This window comes from Saccopteryx leptura, chromosome 1, assembly GCF_036850995.1.
Source record: "Saccopteryx leptura isolate mSacLep1 chromosome 1, mSacLep1_pri_phased_curated, whole genome shotgun sequence".
Taxonomy (NCBI): Eukaryota; Metazoa; Chordata; class Mammalia; order Chiroptera; family Emballonuridae; genus Saccopteryx; species Saccopteryx leptura.
This window is the reverse complement of record NC_089503.1, coordinates 160952620-160969328: the sequence shown is the minus strand read 5'-3', so window position 1 is coordinate 160969328 and position 16709 is coordinate 160952620. Positions and strand designations below refer to the sequence as shown.

The following is a 16709-nucleotide window of genomic DNA, read 5'->3' as shown; positions in this document are numbered from 1 at the left end:
TTTCTATCTTAAGTCTAATGTGCTTTTGTGTTTATATGTAATAGTTAATTGTGTCGAAACATTATTTGAGAAACCTTTCTGTTTACATCCCTTTTCTGCATCCCCCCATTTTACTTAGATTTCTTAAACAATAAAAGTCCCATGTAACATGACATAAATTTTCTATTTTTAGTAATTTCTTTTAGGGTCTTTTAAAATTAATCAGCTATCATATATTCTGGTCACAGAAAATCACTATTTACTCTATAGCATATGGTTTAGCAGGAATAGATCTGAAAAAAAAATAGAAGACTTTAATTAATGCTGACTTTAGTATGAGACAATACTTTGTACCCCTCAAAAGTTCCCTCATTTTTCTAAAAAAAATATTTATTACGGAAAGCTTTAAGTACATGCAAAGTAAACAGAAGAGTATAATGAATACCTATGTCCATCACTCAGCTTCAACAATAATCAACATGCTGTCATTTTAATTTCGCCTATTCCTCTACACCAGGGGTCTCAAACTCGCGGCCTGCCGAACAATTTTGTGCGGCCCGCAGACTAATCCACGAAGTTTTGAACAAAATTGTTCGGCGGGCCGCGAGTTTGAGACCCCTGCTCTACACATTCTCCAACCACTGCTTAATTAGTATCATTATTTTTACAGTTTTTTGGAGTTTGGTAATATTTATGTATGTTGAAAAACAAATCTTAGCTGTATTTTGACTAATGTGTTCACTTCTGTAACTAATATCTCTTCATGATATAGAACATTTTCATCACACCACAAAGTTTCTACACACCCCATCACCACCATAAAAGATAATTGAATAATGGATCATTGAATTCATCGAAATTTTAAAACATGTTAAGAAAATGAAACAAAGGACTGGGATAAAATATTTGCAAAATACTTATCTAATACAGAATTTTTTTTTTTTTTTTTTTGCATTTTTCTGAAGCTGGAAACAGGGAGAGACAGTCAGACAGACTCCCGCATGCACCTGACCGGATCCACCCGGCACGCCCACCATGGGGCGAAGCTCTGCTCACCAGGGGGTGATGCTCTGCCCATCCTGGGCGTCGCCATGTTGCAACCAGAGCCACTCTAGCGCCTGGGGCAGAGGCCACAGAGCCATCCCCAGCGCCCGGGCCATCTTTGCTCCAATGGAGCCTTGGCTGCAGGAGGGGAAGAGAGAGACAGAGAGGAAGGCGTGGCGGAGGGGTGGAGAAGCAAATGGGCGCTTCTCCTGTGTGCCCTGGCCGGGAATCGAACCCGGGTCCTCCGCACGCTAGGCCGACGCTCTACCGCTGAGCCAACTGGCCAGGGCCTAATACAGAATTTTTATCTAAAGCACAGAAATTATACTTTCAGAAGTCACCAGGGAGGTTATTCAACCTCTACTCTAGACCTGTACTTACTGGGATATTAGAGCAGAGATGTTGAGTTGATGGTGCATATATGAGCCCAGTGTATGGGGGAGAAGTCAGTAGGATATAAAATTTTGGAGTCGTTGTCACACAGGCAGTACTTTAAAATCATGAGACTGAATGAGGTGAACAAGAGTGAGGACAGGCAGATGAGAAAGATCTAAAATCGGATTCAGGAGTAGTCAGTGTTATATGAAGAAAAACTAGAATTATATGGTTCTGGAAAACAATTGTTCAAACTGAAGAGTGATCGATCAACTGTGTTGAATGCTAGGTCAAATCAGATGAAACCAGAGGCTTGTGCATTGGCATTTAGCAATGTAAATGCTATTACTCACCTTGGCAAGACATGTAGTGGAATGATGAGAGTAAAAACACAGTATAGTTTCAAAAGAAAGAACAACTAGAGGCAAATATTTATATAAACAACTGAAGAAATTTTGCTGTGAAAGGTAGCAGAAAAATTAAGCAGTTGTTGGAGGGGGCAAAAAGAGTCAAGGTAGGATATTTGGTTTTGGTTTTTGTGGGAGTAGAGGGAGTTATCAGTATGTAGGTGTTTATATGCTGATTGGGATGAACCAGTAAGAGGGAAAATTGATGATGCAGGAGTGTGTTGCTGGAATGCTATTTTTGTGGATTAAAGCAGAAAAAGATCAGTACTGCAGACTATGCGTAACATTTTTTTTTTTTCATGTCTCCTGTGTGTACACTTTCTCACTTGCTTTTAGTTTAATTACAATCTTAACTTGTTCAACTGGAAGAATTTCCTGTAGTATCTGAAACATATTCTCTTTGTTTTTCTACTGACTTGTCTTGAAGCCTCCCTGCCTCCCTGCCTGCCCCTCCCTCCCTCCCTCCCTCCCTCCCTTCCTTCCTTCCTTCCTTCCTTCCTTCCTTCCTTCCTTCCTTCCTTCCTTCCTTCCTTCCTTCCTTCCTTCCTTCCTTCCTTCCAAAGAGACAGGAAGGGAAGGGGGGAGAGAGGAGAGAGATGTGAAGCATCAACTCATAATTGCTTCACTTTAGTTGCTATAATTGCTTCACATTTGTGCTGGGGGGCCAAGCCGAGCCAGCTACCCTGGGCTTAAAGCCAGCAACCTTGGGATAATGTCAATGATGCCACGCTTGAGCTAGTAAGCCAGCACTTAACCCAGTGAACCTGTGCTCTAGCTGAAGACCTCAGGGTTTCCATTTGGGGCCCTCAGCGTCCTGGCCAATGCTCATCCCTCGGCCCCACCACCGAGAAACTAAGTCAAGTCAGAGTTTCTTTTTTTTTTTTGTATTTTTCTGAAGCTGGAAACGGGGAGAGACAGTCAGACAGACTCCCGCATGCGCCCGACCAGGATCCACCCGGCACGCCCACCAGGGGGTGATGCTCTGCCCCTCGGGGGCGTCGCTCTGTTGCTGCGACCAGAGCCACTCTAGCGCCTGGGGCAGAGGCCAAGGAGCCATCCCCAGCGCCCGGGCCATCTTTGCTCCAATGGAGCCTCGGCTGCGGGAGGGGAAGAGAGAGACAGAGAGGAAGGAGAGGGGGAGGGGTGGAGAAGCAGATGGGCGCTTCTCCTGTGTGCCCTGGCTGGGAATCGAACCCGGGACTTCTGCATGCCAGGCCGACGCTCTACCACTGAGCCAACCGGCCAGGGCCAAGTCAGAGTTTCTTGAGAAGATCCTTAACACAGTGAAATGTGAAAATCCAAATAGCTTAACAGAACAAAGATGGCTGATAAGACTATTACATACTTTTATAATTTAATATGAATGTAGAAGTCTTGGTGTATCTATGCTTTTCTTATATTTTGTATGTATCCAAAAAGTTTCCTGCTTGACCCGGCAGTTGCACAATGGATAGAGCGTCAGATGGGAAGGACCCAGGTTCAAAACCCCAAGGTCGCTGGCCTGAGCACAGGCTCATCTGGCTTGAGCATGGGGTTGCTGGCTGAGTGTGGGATAATAAACATGACCCCATGGTCGCTGGTTTGAAGCCCAAGGTCACTGGCTTGAGCAAGGGGTCACTCGCTCTGCTGTAGCCACCCCCCCCCCCCCGTCAAGACATATATGGGAAAACAATCATTGAACAACTGTGGTATCACAACAAAGAATTGATGCTTCTCATCTCTCTTTCTGTCTGTCCCTGTCTCTCTGACTCTATAAAAATAAATAAATGTTTCCCTGTCTATATTTAAACAACAACAACAAAAAATGACAGATTTTTGGTTCTGTCACTTTCAAATGGTTTTGGATAATCAATTCAGAAGAATCTAGCCAACCTTTGCTAGGAAAGTAAAAAAAAGGGGGGGGGATTAAAAAATTTTACAGAAGTTGAAAGTGTGCCTTCTTGTGGACTTAACAGTAATTTTACATAAAAGTCTTTTATATCTCAGATTAAATTATATATCATCAAATATGCTATGGTCTAAAATTGAAAGTATATACATATAAGTGTTACAGTTCTTTAAGACCTAACCCTCATTTAGAAAGAAATAAAATCACTGATTTTGCATTTCTGATACCATTACATAGGAAATACATAGTCTTATGGTGTTTAAGACACAGTCTCAGCCTTTATTTGGGGCTGCAGATAGGCTGTTTCTTTTACATTAGAAAAGAAGGTGAGCCTGACCAGGCGGTGGCGCAGTGGATAGAGCGTCAGACTGGGATGCAGAAGACCCAGGTTCGAGACCTCAAGGTCGCCAGCTTGAGTGCAGGCTCATCTGGTTTGAGCAAAAGCTCACCAGCTTGGACCCAAGGTCGCTGGCTCAAGCAAGGGGTTACTCAGTCTGCTGATGGCCTGTGGTCAAGGCACATATGAGAAAGCAATCTATGAACAGCTAAGGTGTCACAACGAAAAACTAATGATTGATGCTTCTCATCTCTCTCCATTCCTGTCTGTCCCTATCTGACTCTCTCTCTGTCTCTATAAGAAGAAAAAAAAAAAAGAAAATTTTGAGGGTGGGGAGTTGTAGTAGGAACCCAAGTAATTTATAGCAGCATTTGGAAATATCTGCCGTGTCCTCTCTGTAAAAAAAGATTTTTTTTTTTTGTATTTTTCTGAAGCTGGAAAGGGGGAGAGACAGTCAGACAGACTCCCGCATGCGCACGACCGGGATCCACCCAGCACGCCCACCAGGGGCGATGCTCTGCCCACCAGGGGGCGATGCTCTGCCCCTCCGGGGCGTCGACCAGAGCCACTCCAGCGCCTGGGGCAGAGGCCAAGGAGCCATCCCCAGCGCCCAGGCCATCTTTGCTCCAATGGAGCCTTGGCTGCTGGGAGGGGAAGAAAGAGACAGAGAGGAAGGAGGGGAGGAGTGGAGAAGCAAATGGGCGCTTCTTCTATGTGCCCTGGCTGGGAATTGAACCCGGGTCCCCCGCATGCCAGGCCGATGCTCTACTGCTGAGCCAACTGGCCAGGGCCAAAAAAAGATTTTAAATAATCAAATTCTAGGGTTCGGTGTGATTTTATTCCTGATGCAGTTTACTAGTTTTGTGTATTTTGTTATGATTAGACATCATATAATTACTCTACAGACCTTTGCAAGTCAATTTAACTAGAAATCAGCTGGATCCTTTTTAAATGATGGGAACTTTTGTTAAAGTTGGTTTGTATAAAGATGTATGTGAAATAAATTAGTAAGAACAAACAAAAAATTGATTATAGAATATAAAGTTTTACTAATTGTTTTATTTCTTAATAGACATACATGTACTTTAACTGCTTTTGAGATATCCTAAATCTCAACTTTATTTTTTATTGGTGACGACTTTTTCTCTTCATTATATTACTCAATAATGTAACTATTGGGTTGGCAAGAAAGTATTTTCGGTTGTCACAGCGTAATTGTTTTGAAGGACTTCTGTCAGTGTTATGGTTTTTTCCTTTTGACATTTGATATCAGTCACATTTAGGTTACTTTAGAAGCAAGTTGTGCATAATTTTGTTTGTAGCTGTTAGTTTAGGGTCAATTCTAACATGGAGTGCAGAAATGAACATTTTCGGCATATTTTACTTTCTTTTTTATTTTCGTAAAGGAAAGAAAGCTGCTGAGGCTCACAAAAAGATATGTGAAGTTTATGGTGTTGATTGCATAGCAGAATGCACGTGTCAGAATTGGTTTAAAAAATTCTCTTCTGGAGATTTTTCACTCAAAGATGACCAACGTTCTGGTCAACCTACTGAAGTTGATGATGACCAAATCAAAGCCATAATTGAAGAGAACCGTTATATAACTGTTGGAGAGATTGCAGAGAGGTTAAATATATCACACGCACAATTGAAAATCACTTAAAATGTCTTGGATTCTCTGAGAAGCTCAATATTTGGGTTCCACATGAATTGAAAGAGATTCACTTAACACAACAAATCAGTATTTGCAATATGCATCTCAAGTGCAATGAAACCAACTCTTTGAAAAGAATCATCACTGGTGATGAAAAATGGGTCATCTACAGTAACATCATTCGAAAACGATCATGGTCCAAGTGTGATGAACCAGCACAAACCACATCTAAAGCTGAATTGCATCAAAGAAAGGTCATGCTGTCAATTTGGTGGGACTGAAAAGGTGTTGTATATTTTGAGCTGCTTCCAAGAAACCAGATGATCAATTCAGATGTTTTACTGTCAACAACTAATGAAACTGGATGAAGCAATCAAAGAAAAATGGCCAGAATTGGCAAATCACCAAGGAATCGTGTTCCACCATGATATTGCAAAACCTTACACATCTTTAGTAACTCATGGGAAATTATTGGAGCTTGGTTGGGAAGTGATGTCACATCCCCCATACAGCCCTGACCTGGCACCGTCTGATTATCATTTATTTCAAAGTTTGCAAAACTCTGAATGGTAAAACTTTCACAAATGATGACCTTAATTTGTACTTGGTTCAGTTTTTTGCTGATAAGGACCAAAACTTCTTTTTTTATAAAAATTGATTTTAATTTGTTATGTTTACATAGTTACAAGTGTAACCCCAAATATATCTCTCTTCCTCCCTCCCTTGTTCTCCTTGATACCCCCTTTGCCCCTCCCCCACCGCCTTCCCCCCTCTATGATTTACTGTTCTGCTCTCTATCTCTCTGTGTTACGTTTATATACTTTCACTAATGTCTTTCCTTTCTTTGATCCCCTCCTCTCATCCCCTTTCCCTCTGACCGCGTTCCCTCTAGACTCTTGAACCCCCTTCTCTGCCTCTCTTCCGTTCCTCAGGTCACGTTGTTCATTGGATTCCTCATATGAGTGAAGTCATATGATATTTTTCTTTCTCTGCCTGGCTTATTTTGCTTAGCATAATAGACTCCAGGTCCATCCATGTTGTTGCAAAGGGTAAGATTTCCTTCTTTTTCATAGCCGTATAGTATTCCATTGTATATATGTACCACAGCTTTTTAATCTACTCGTCTTCTGATGGACACTTGGGCTGTTTCCAGATCTTGTCTATTGTAAATAATGCTGCAGTAAACATGGGGTACATATCTTCTTTTGAATCAGTGATTTGTTATTCTTAGGATATATTCCTAGAAGTGGGATAGCTGGGTCAAAAGGCAGTTCGATTTTCAGTTTTTTGAGGAATCTCCATACTGTTTTCCACAGTGGCTGCACCAGTCTGCATTCCCACCAGCAGTGCAGGAGGATTCTCTTTTCTCCACACCCTCACCAGCATTTGTTATGTGTTGTTTTGTTAATGAGCACCATTCTGACTGTGTGAGGTGATATCGCATTGTGGTTTTAATTTGCATTTCTCTAATGATTAGTGATGTTGAATATTTTTTCATATGACCATTGGCCATCTGTATGTCCTCTTTGGAGAAGTGTCTATTCAGTTCTTTTGCCCAATTTTTGATTGGATTGTTTACTTTCCTGGTATTGAGTTTTACAAGTTCTTTGTAGATTGTGGTTATTAACCCCTTATCGGAAGTGTTGGCGAATATGTTCTCCCATTGTGTGGGTGGTCTTTTTATCTTGTGCATGTTGTCTTTTGCTGTGCAAAGCTTTTTAGTTTGATATAGTCCCATATGTTCATCCTGTCCTTTATTTAACTTGCCCGTGGAATTAAATCAGCAAATATATTGCTGCGAGAGATGTCGGAGAGTTTACTGCCTATGTTTTCTTTTCCAAGATGATCATGGTTTCATGTCTTACATTCAAGTCTTTTATCCATTTTGAGTTTATTTTTGTGAATAGTGTAAGTTGGTGGTGTAGTTTCATTTTTTGCATGTATTTGTCCAATTTTCCCAGCACCATTTGTTAAAGAGACTGTCTTTACTCCATTGTATGCTCTTACCTCCTTTGTCAAATATTAATTGTCCATAAAGGTGCGGGTTTATTTCTGGTTTCTCTGTTCTCTTCCATTGATTTGTATGCCTGTTTGTATGCCAGTACCAAGCTGTTTTGTGTACGATGGCCTTGTAGTATAACTTGATATCAGGAAGTGTGGTACCTCCCACTTTATTTTTCTTTTTCAAGATTGCTGAGGCTGTTTATGTTCTTTTTGGTTCCATATACATTTTTGTAATATTTGTTCTATATTTTTGAAGTATGACATTGGTAATTTAATAAGAATTGCAGTGAATTTATATATTGCTTTGGGTAGTATAGACATTTTAATGATATTTATTCTTCCTATCCGTGAACATAGTATGTGCTTCTACTTGTTTGTATCTTCCTTGATTTCTTTTATTAACGTTTTATAGTTTAACTCCCTTGGTTGCTTAAATTTACTCCAAGGTACTTTATTTTTTTGGTTGTAATAGTGAAGGGGATTGTTTCCTTAATTTCTCTTTCTGACAGTTTGTTGTTGGTATATATAAATGCCACTGATTTCTGAATATTGATTTTGTATCCTGCCACCTTGCTGAATTTATCAGTTCCAGTAGTTCTTTGAGACTTTAGGGTTTTCTATGTATAGTATCAAATTATCAGCAAATAATGAAAGTTTTACTTCTTCTTTCCCAATATGGATGCCTTTTATTTCCTCCTCTTGTCTGATTACTGTAGCTAGGACTTCCAGAACTATGTTGAATAAGAGTGGTATAAGGGGGCACCCCTGCCTTGTTCCTGTTCTTAAGGGGATTGCTTTTTTGTCCATTGAGTATGATGTTGGCTGTGGGTTTGTCATAGATGACCTTTTACCATATTGAGGTATGCTCCCTGTATTCCCACTTTGGGAGAGTTTTGATCATAAATTAGTGCTGGATTTTATCAAATGCTTTTTCTGTATCTTTTGATATCATGTGGTTTTTATCCTTCCTTTTGTTTATGTGATGAATCACGTTGATTGATTTGCAAATATTGTACCAGCCTTGCCTCCCCAGGTCCAAAATTTCTATGAGCACAGAATCATGAAGCTGCAAGAAAGATGGCAAAAGGTCATTGAATAAAATGGAAAATGTATAATTGATTAAAGTTTATTCTTTGTATAAAAAATGAGTTTTATTTCACAGTATAAAACCGAAATTACTTTCTTGTCAACCCAATATATCCTCTTTTACATAATTTGTATATATCAATATAGCTACACTATTGGTACACACACACACACACACACACACACACACACACACACACACATTATTGATATCCAGCACTGAGCTTAGGGTTCCAAAAGCAAAGTGTGTGTCCAAAGAGAGCTTTAAAATTTGTTCTATTTGCATTTTTTTCTTATTTAATGTGACTAATTTAGAACTGTGGAGAAGCAGAAATGTTTTTAAGGAGTGTGGACTTTTACAGTGCAGCTGGTCGAGAACTGTTTGCTTTTGAGCTATGATTTGAAGAAGATTATTTGAAGTGTCCTAAAGAAAATTGCTCTTGAATAGTAGGCAGCAAAAAAGAATCTGAAGATAGCTTGACTAAAGTGAAAGGATTCTGCTGGAGGACTCCAGTCTCTAGGGAGTCACTGTTTTCTTTTTAAAATAGTAAATAGTACAGTATAGATTTATTTATTTACTTATTTAACTATTTAGGATTTATATATTCCACTTATTTCCCAAAAGAATTTGAAGCAGTTTATCCTATTTAATATAATTCAAACAGATAAAAAGATACCAGTTTTTAGACCTCCTCTTTACACACACAAAAAATAACATTACCCGCCTGACCTGTGGTGGCGCAGTGGATAAAGCGTCGACCTGGAAATGCTGAGGTCGCTGGTTCAAAACCCTGGGCTGCCTGGTCAAGGCACATATGGGAGTTGATGCTTCCAACTCCTCCCCCCTTCTCTCTCTCTCTCTCTGTCTCTCCCTCTCCTCTCTTTAAAAAAAAAAAAATAACATTACCAAGGAAGAGAAGTGTTAATTAGCTAAAGTCTAGGTATATAAATTTTCAGTTTATAAAAATAATTTCATAATCACACAAGGTGACAACATGTAAAGAATACTGAACTAGATATCCAGACATTTATATTCTAGTATTGAATAGGTCAGTCACTAGTTGTGAAGATGTTGAATAAACATTTAGGTTTTTCTTTTTTTTTTTCCCTTGGTGAGAGGAAGGGAAATAGTGAGGCAGACTCCTGCATGCACCCTGATCAGGATTTACCTGGCAACCCCATCTGGGAGGGATGCTGAGTACCAAGCTATTTTAGTGCCTGGGGCCATGCTCGAACCAATTGAGCCAGTGGCTGTGGGTGGTGAAGGGGGAAAGAAGACAGAGAGAAAGGGAGGGAGGGAGAAGCAGATGGTAGCTTCTTCTGTGTGCCTTGACCCGGAACTGAACCCGAACAGTCCATATACCGGGCCAGTGCTCTATCCACTGAGCCACTGGCCAGGACCACAAACATTTAGCTAAAGAACATTTTACCTTTTATTGGTTTTTCTTTCTGTCATAGCAATGTAGATGTTTCCTAACTTTATGTCCTTCAGAAATATTTGGGATTAAATGTTTGGTTAGAAATGTCCAAGTTCAGATCCCAGCTCTGCTATGTGCATATAAACTCTGAGCCTTCATTTTTGCATCTGTGAAGTAGAGATAATCTTCACAACCCTCTCAGTTTGGTATAATTGAGGAAAGGTATATGTTAATGTCTGACACATAAGAAAATCTAAAAAGAAAATAATTCCCTTGTAATCTTCTCTATTGGTTATTTCATCTATTAGTGTAATTTCATTATTAACAGCCCTCCATGAACACTTCCATATCCAGCTGTAGTTCTGACCACTTTTGTCAGCTCTGGAATATTCAACTTCCTGCTTTAGACATCTCCAACTATACGTTACATTGGCATTTTAATCTAAATGAGTCCAAAAATCAAACCAGAATTATATGTCAGTTCTGCAGTATTTTTTCCAACAACTTTCTGCCCTATTCTCTTTCTCTTTACCACCCCATCCTCTTTATCATTCTTACATTAGTCTTACTGAAAGTTTATATTCCCTTTTATCAAAAAGATGTGGGGGAAAAGATCACTGTTTTATAACAAACTTCTTTGTAGGCTCCAATTCACCTTTCTGGCTTTATGCTCTGGCCAAAGTGTTTGTGATTGTACCCTGCATATCTATTAGTCTTTATTAGCAACTAGTACAGTACCTTCATACAATAGATTCATAGTATAAGTTTTAGATATAACTATTTGACTATCCCAGAGAAATTCTTGTACAAATAGAAACAACTATAAGAAGACTCATTTAATGTTTTTTACTTTTATACATAGTTTATATAATTGTGTCTCTGAATTATAAATCAATATTCTAAAAATTTTCGAGTAATACATAAATACTACAAAAATGTGAACTCCCCCAAATCCCAGAATACATTTCTCCAGTCATTGTTACTGGTCTGAAAAAATATTTTTAAAGAACCTTTTTTCATGCTGAGACGATTATTTGGTAAACAATGTATTTTAAACAAGAATGGGCTTGAACTTTACACATTGATATTCTTTTAATTAGCAATATATCTTTCATATATTTTCATGAATTTTAAGAATCTGGTGTTTTTACATTAAGTTTATTGGAGTGACATTGGTTAATAAGATTATATAGGTTTCAAGTGTACATTAAATTTCTATGATACACGATCTATATTTTGCATTGTGTACCCACCACCCAAAGTCAAATCATCTTCTATTACCATTTATTTGACTCCCTATACCCTTTACTTTCCCTTAACCTTCTACCTCCCACTTCCTTCTGGTAACTACCATATTGTTGTGTACATCTTATGAATTTTGTTTTTCTTTTCATTTATTGCTTTCAGTTGTTTATCCCACATATGAGTGAAATTATATGGTTCTTAGTTCTTTCTGTGTGATTTATTTCTTTTACGATGATATTCTCAAGGTCTATATACATTGTCACAAATGACAGTATTTCATCTTTTCTCGTGGCTGAGTAGTATTCCACTGTATATATGTATCACATTTTTATACAGCCCTCTATCAAAGGATACTTCAGTTGTTTCCATGTCTTGTCCACTGTGAGTAATGCTACATTGAACTTAGGGATGCATATATGCAAATAAATGTTTTTAAATTTTTTGGGTAGATACCCAGAAGAGGGGTTGCTGAGTCACGTGGTAACTCTATCCTTAATTTTCTGAGGAACCTCCATACTGTTTCCCGTAGTAGCTGTACCAGTCTACATTCCTATCAGCAGTGAGTGTTAGTGTTTCTTTTTTCTCCACCTCTCCAACCCTAGTTACTACTTGTCTTGTTGATAGGTATGTGAGTTAGATCGATTTGGCAGGTTTTTTTTGTTTTTGTTTTTGTTTTTATTCTGTTAAAACATGAAATAGTCGCAGTATAATTGGTTTGGATTTTAAGTCAATGGTTCTTTCCCTGTTTGCCCCCTGGAAGATGTACCGTCTTTACCATATTTCCATGGCCAAACTCACATTTCAAAGGGTACAAGCTATTTCCATCTTGTTCACCACTACACTCTGCTTGCCTAGCATGTTATCTGACACAGTGACACAAAATACACATTGGATGCATCATCCTGAAGGACTAAAGATGTGTTCTCTTGGGTGCTGTTTGTCACTCAGGAGTGCCTATATGGGGTTGGATGAACTGTTTTTCTAAGCTAATATGACATTTAAAAAACTATTTTAACTATTAAATGAAAGGAAAATGCTTTCGTTATGTAAAAATAAAAGATGATGCAGATTTTTCTGGAGAAAAACAAAGTAGAATTTTAAAGTAATTTTAGTAATTAAATTAAGGCAGACTGAATATTTACTGTGGGAAAAGTTACCAAATTGATATCTTACATTTAGTGTACAGTTATCTCATTCATATATTGGGGGTTTGTTCTTGACCAGATTTATTTATTAAAATGTCATTATGCCAATTTTGAGAAGTTATAAACATATTGTAAACATACAGGATATTTACTTATTTACTATTATCTCTTACCCAAGATTGATTTTCTTCAGGAGTTTTGCTTACTAACATGTAGTCAGGGTCAGGAAGAAAGTAGAAGAGTACTGGAGATACCATAAAATTTGAACCAAGTACTCAATACGGTTGTGAAGTGAGGAGTCTGATTCTGTATAAAGATCATAACCTTCTTTATAGCTATATGGTATATCTTACTAACATTCATTTAAATTTGATGTTTCAGTAAAGCTGTAAAATATTAGAATTAGAAAAAGAATTAAACATATCTGCACATATGAAATATTTGAGTTAACATTCCAGACAATAGCAAGATGAAGAAAGTGTATAAGAAGTAGATGTTCACTTTATTGACCCCTACTACTTGCCCAGTGCAGTTTTAAGTATTTTACATTTATCAACTCATTTCATCCATTTAGCAAAATTAGAAATAGTAATATTACCATCTCATATTTCAGAGATGAGGAAGCTTGGGTACAAAGAGACTCAGAAACTTTTCCAAGGTTAGACAGTAAGTAAAGGAAATTGGATTCAAACCCAGACAGGCTTTGTCTTTCTTCCTTGACTTATGTTGTGATTGTCTCCTTTCCTCTCATCTGTATTGATTGATTGTACAACATGATTTTTAAATGCTGTATAGTAACCTTTCATGGATGTAACATTTTTTATACCAATACTGTAAAACTAATAATATTTTAGTTTTTATGTAAAATGTCCATGTGCCAGACAGCCTGACTTTGACTCCTGTATGACGTTAGGCAGGTTACTTATCCTTTCTGTATGTCGGTTTCCTCATTAAGTAAAACTGGATTATTAAAGATTAAATGAGAACACATAAAGTGTCTATAACTGATTTTTACTACATAGGAGGTGCTCAATAAATGTTAGCTATCATTTCTACCAGTTTTTCACTACTAAGAAAAATGAAATTGTTGAGACAAGACTACACACATATTTTGGCTATATATTCAAAGCAGCTGTCCAGGAAAGTTTATTACCATCAGATAGATGATGAGTGTCTTTTAATCCAGAGTCTCCTAATTTGGATATTATTATTATGACTATCAGTGCTGTTTTATTTGCATTTCTTTTAGTTGCTTGAAGAAATCATAAATTTTGAAGTGAAGTTAAATGAACAAAGAGCTAGAATCTTTAAAAATCTTGGCAGGCATTTAGATGTTCCCTTCAGACTCATTAGAATGAGCTAAAATGAGATTTTACCATAATCTCTTCCACTAATTAAGCATTATTTAATTAACCCTCAAGCCATTCTAAAATTAGTCTATAAATGATTTCTTATTCATTTGTGTGTGTGTGTGTGTGTGTGTGTGTGAGAGAGAGAGAGAGAGAGATTTACAAGTTAGGTTTTTTTCTTACCTTTTATTGCTGGTATTTATTTCAGCTAACTTATTTTGAATTAATTGTGGATGGGTATGCAAAGAACTATTTTATATATATTAGTAATATTCTGGTGAAATATATACTAGAATTTCAAATAAAAATTTATAGTAGTTCAGAAGTACGGATCATTTGTACTGAAAGACCCCTTTTCCCTGATTCACCTGTTTTCCTTCTGTTCCCCAAACTTGTGTTTTTTACTTAGCAGTAACACTGTTAACTTTCTGAATCACTTACAGTAAGTAGTGTTTTACACAGGCACTTACTTCATTCTTATCACCACTTAGGAGGTGGGCTAATTTCTTCACTCTTCCATTCCTTTAAATCAGCAACTTTCAAACTGCTTTGCCTTGGTGACTCACAACGAAAGCCATTTTACTTTGATTCATAAAGCAATGTGTAATACACCTTTATATATCTATTCCCTCCATCATTCTCAGTGTTGATCTTAACCCTCTAAATTTATCTTATAATCCACGAATCAGTCACCATTCACAGATTTTATGCAAAGCACTGCCTTAAGTGACAGTTCTAAAGTACTCATTATAATCTTTTCCATTTGGTTACCATTTCATTCTGGACACATTGTTTCCCAAAGGTAATGGCTTTCAGCTTGGGTTTCAGCAGTTTCCTGAAAGTCAGTGTACTTTCACAGAGCCAGGGAGACCAAAGCTTGCCCAATACAGAGCCAGAAATGCCATGTCTAATTAGTTAGGGATGTATATATCATTTTAGAATTTAGGGATGCTGTTTTTTGATGGACTCTGGTCACCTTCCTTCATAGGGCAACATTTCCACAGATTACTCATATTCATCAAAATCTATGACTTTAGCAAAAGTTACAACTTCATTTCTATTGAAGTTTTCTACTGTTCTTCAAAATCTTGGATTCCAATGAAATCAGCATAGTTCAGCAATGAAGTGTAAAGATACGTCAGTAATTATCTACTCAGTCCACACTTAAAGCAGTTTAAATCAAACAAGCATTGTTGCTTCCCTTCCTTCCGCCCTTCCTCCAATTTTAAGTTGACATCAAAGTATTCAAATGTCTCATTACATTACTAAGAAAAGCACAGAATGTGGTTAGGTTTATTAATCTTCAGATTCATATTTGGTAACTAATTATGTAAATCAATTTTAGTCTGAAAAACTCCAGCCTAGGGTTCGGTCTGCTTTATATGTTACTTTGGATTTAGGAAAACAGAATAAGCCCACAGTAGAATCCTTTGGCATATGTTCGTTTTGGGTTCCTATCCTCTGAATTAAATAATTAAACATGGTCACTTGTTACTTAATATAATTGAGTGTAGCAATTTACACGTATAACAGTGCAAAACAAGGTGTTTTTATGCTTTTATGTATATAATTTTCTTACAATATTTCCAACAATTACTAAGCATAAACAATTGCTAAGTAGGTATTGTTTCCTTAAATTTCTTTAGTAATGGTTAAAGAATCCAATTAATAACTTTGAAGAGTAAAGTTTACAGTGAAACGAAAGGACAAATATAGGAGAGCCAAAGGATATCTTTTCTGTACTCTTTCCTGTGCCATTTCCTTTCACTGGACTTCTCATAGCCAATTTTGTGTCAGTCATTCATCAAAGGAAAGTGGTGTTTTTTCCTTGTCCAGCTACTAGAAAAAAAATGTACCTAAAATGTCATTAAATTATAAAGGAAAAAAAAGATGATTACCAAAAGTACAGGATGGTTGTTACGTCTGGAAGGAACTGGAGTGCTAGCCTTCTGGATGGTGGTTCTGTGGATGCTCACTCTCTTATACCACATATATATATCGTATATATATTTGTGAACTTTTGCAATATATCTTATATTCATAGTAAAAGTGTTTGAGGAAAAAGAAAATGCTTAATTTGGACTACATGTATACCTTTTTGTTTAAAAGGACTTATTTGCAGAGTTCTATTAAGGTTTTTGAGGAAAAGGAGTTAGAAGTTATTTTACTGTTTTGAAGTTTCCAACTAAAAAAAACTAAAGAGTCTCTTAAAAGTGACTGACAGGCATATACAACCTCAAAAAACTAGAAACATTTAAACTGAAAATTACAGTTCATCTTTCCATTTTATCACTGTCTTAGTTGATGTGGATTAGACTTCTATTTGGTGATTACTTAAGGCATATCTTTGATAAATTATTAAGTCATTGTATAGGAACATTAAAATGTTAACACATGCTTTTCTCTGTCCTAGATGTGTTTATATATTGATTATGTGATTGATTGATTGATTGATAAGAAGCATGCAGTGATAGGAAGAACAATACACATTTCCAAAAAATAGATCAGAACGAAAAATTTAATTATTTACAAAGAATATTGGGAAATAAATGTTAAAAACTCAGGATAGATCAAAGGTAGCATGACTTTTAGCTGAATTTGTATGGAGTTTCAGGACGTAGCAAGAACTAGCTGTATATCTTGAAGAAGTATAGAAATTAGACTAAAGTGTATATGGGCTACCTAGATAGGAAGATGTATTAGGAAATGACAGTGAGGAAACACAAGGTGAATTCAAGAGAATTTGATCAGCTTGATTAGAGAGGATGGTTTATGAAG

At 37.2% G+C, this 16709-nt stretch overlaps 1 protein-coding gene across 4 annotated transcripts in view; it reads left to right on the top strand.

Moving 5' to 3' along the window:
- NIPBL (NIPBL cohesin loading factor) overlaps window positions 1-16709 on the top strand; it is a 213541-nt gene that overhangs the window by 78134 nt on the left and 118698 nt on the right. The gene's annotated exons all lie outside the window — the stretch shown is intronic.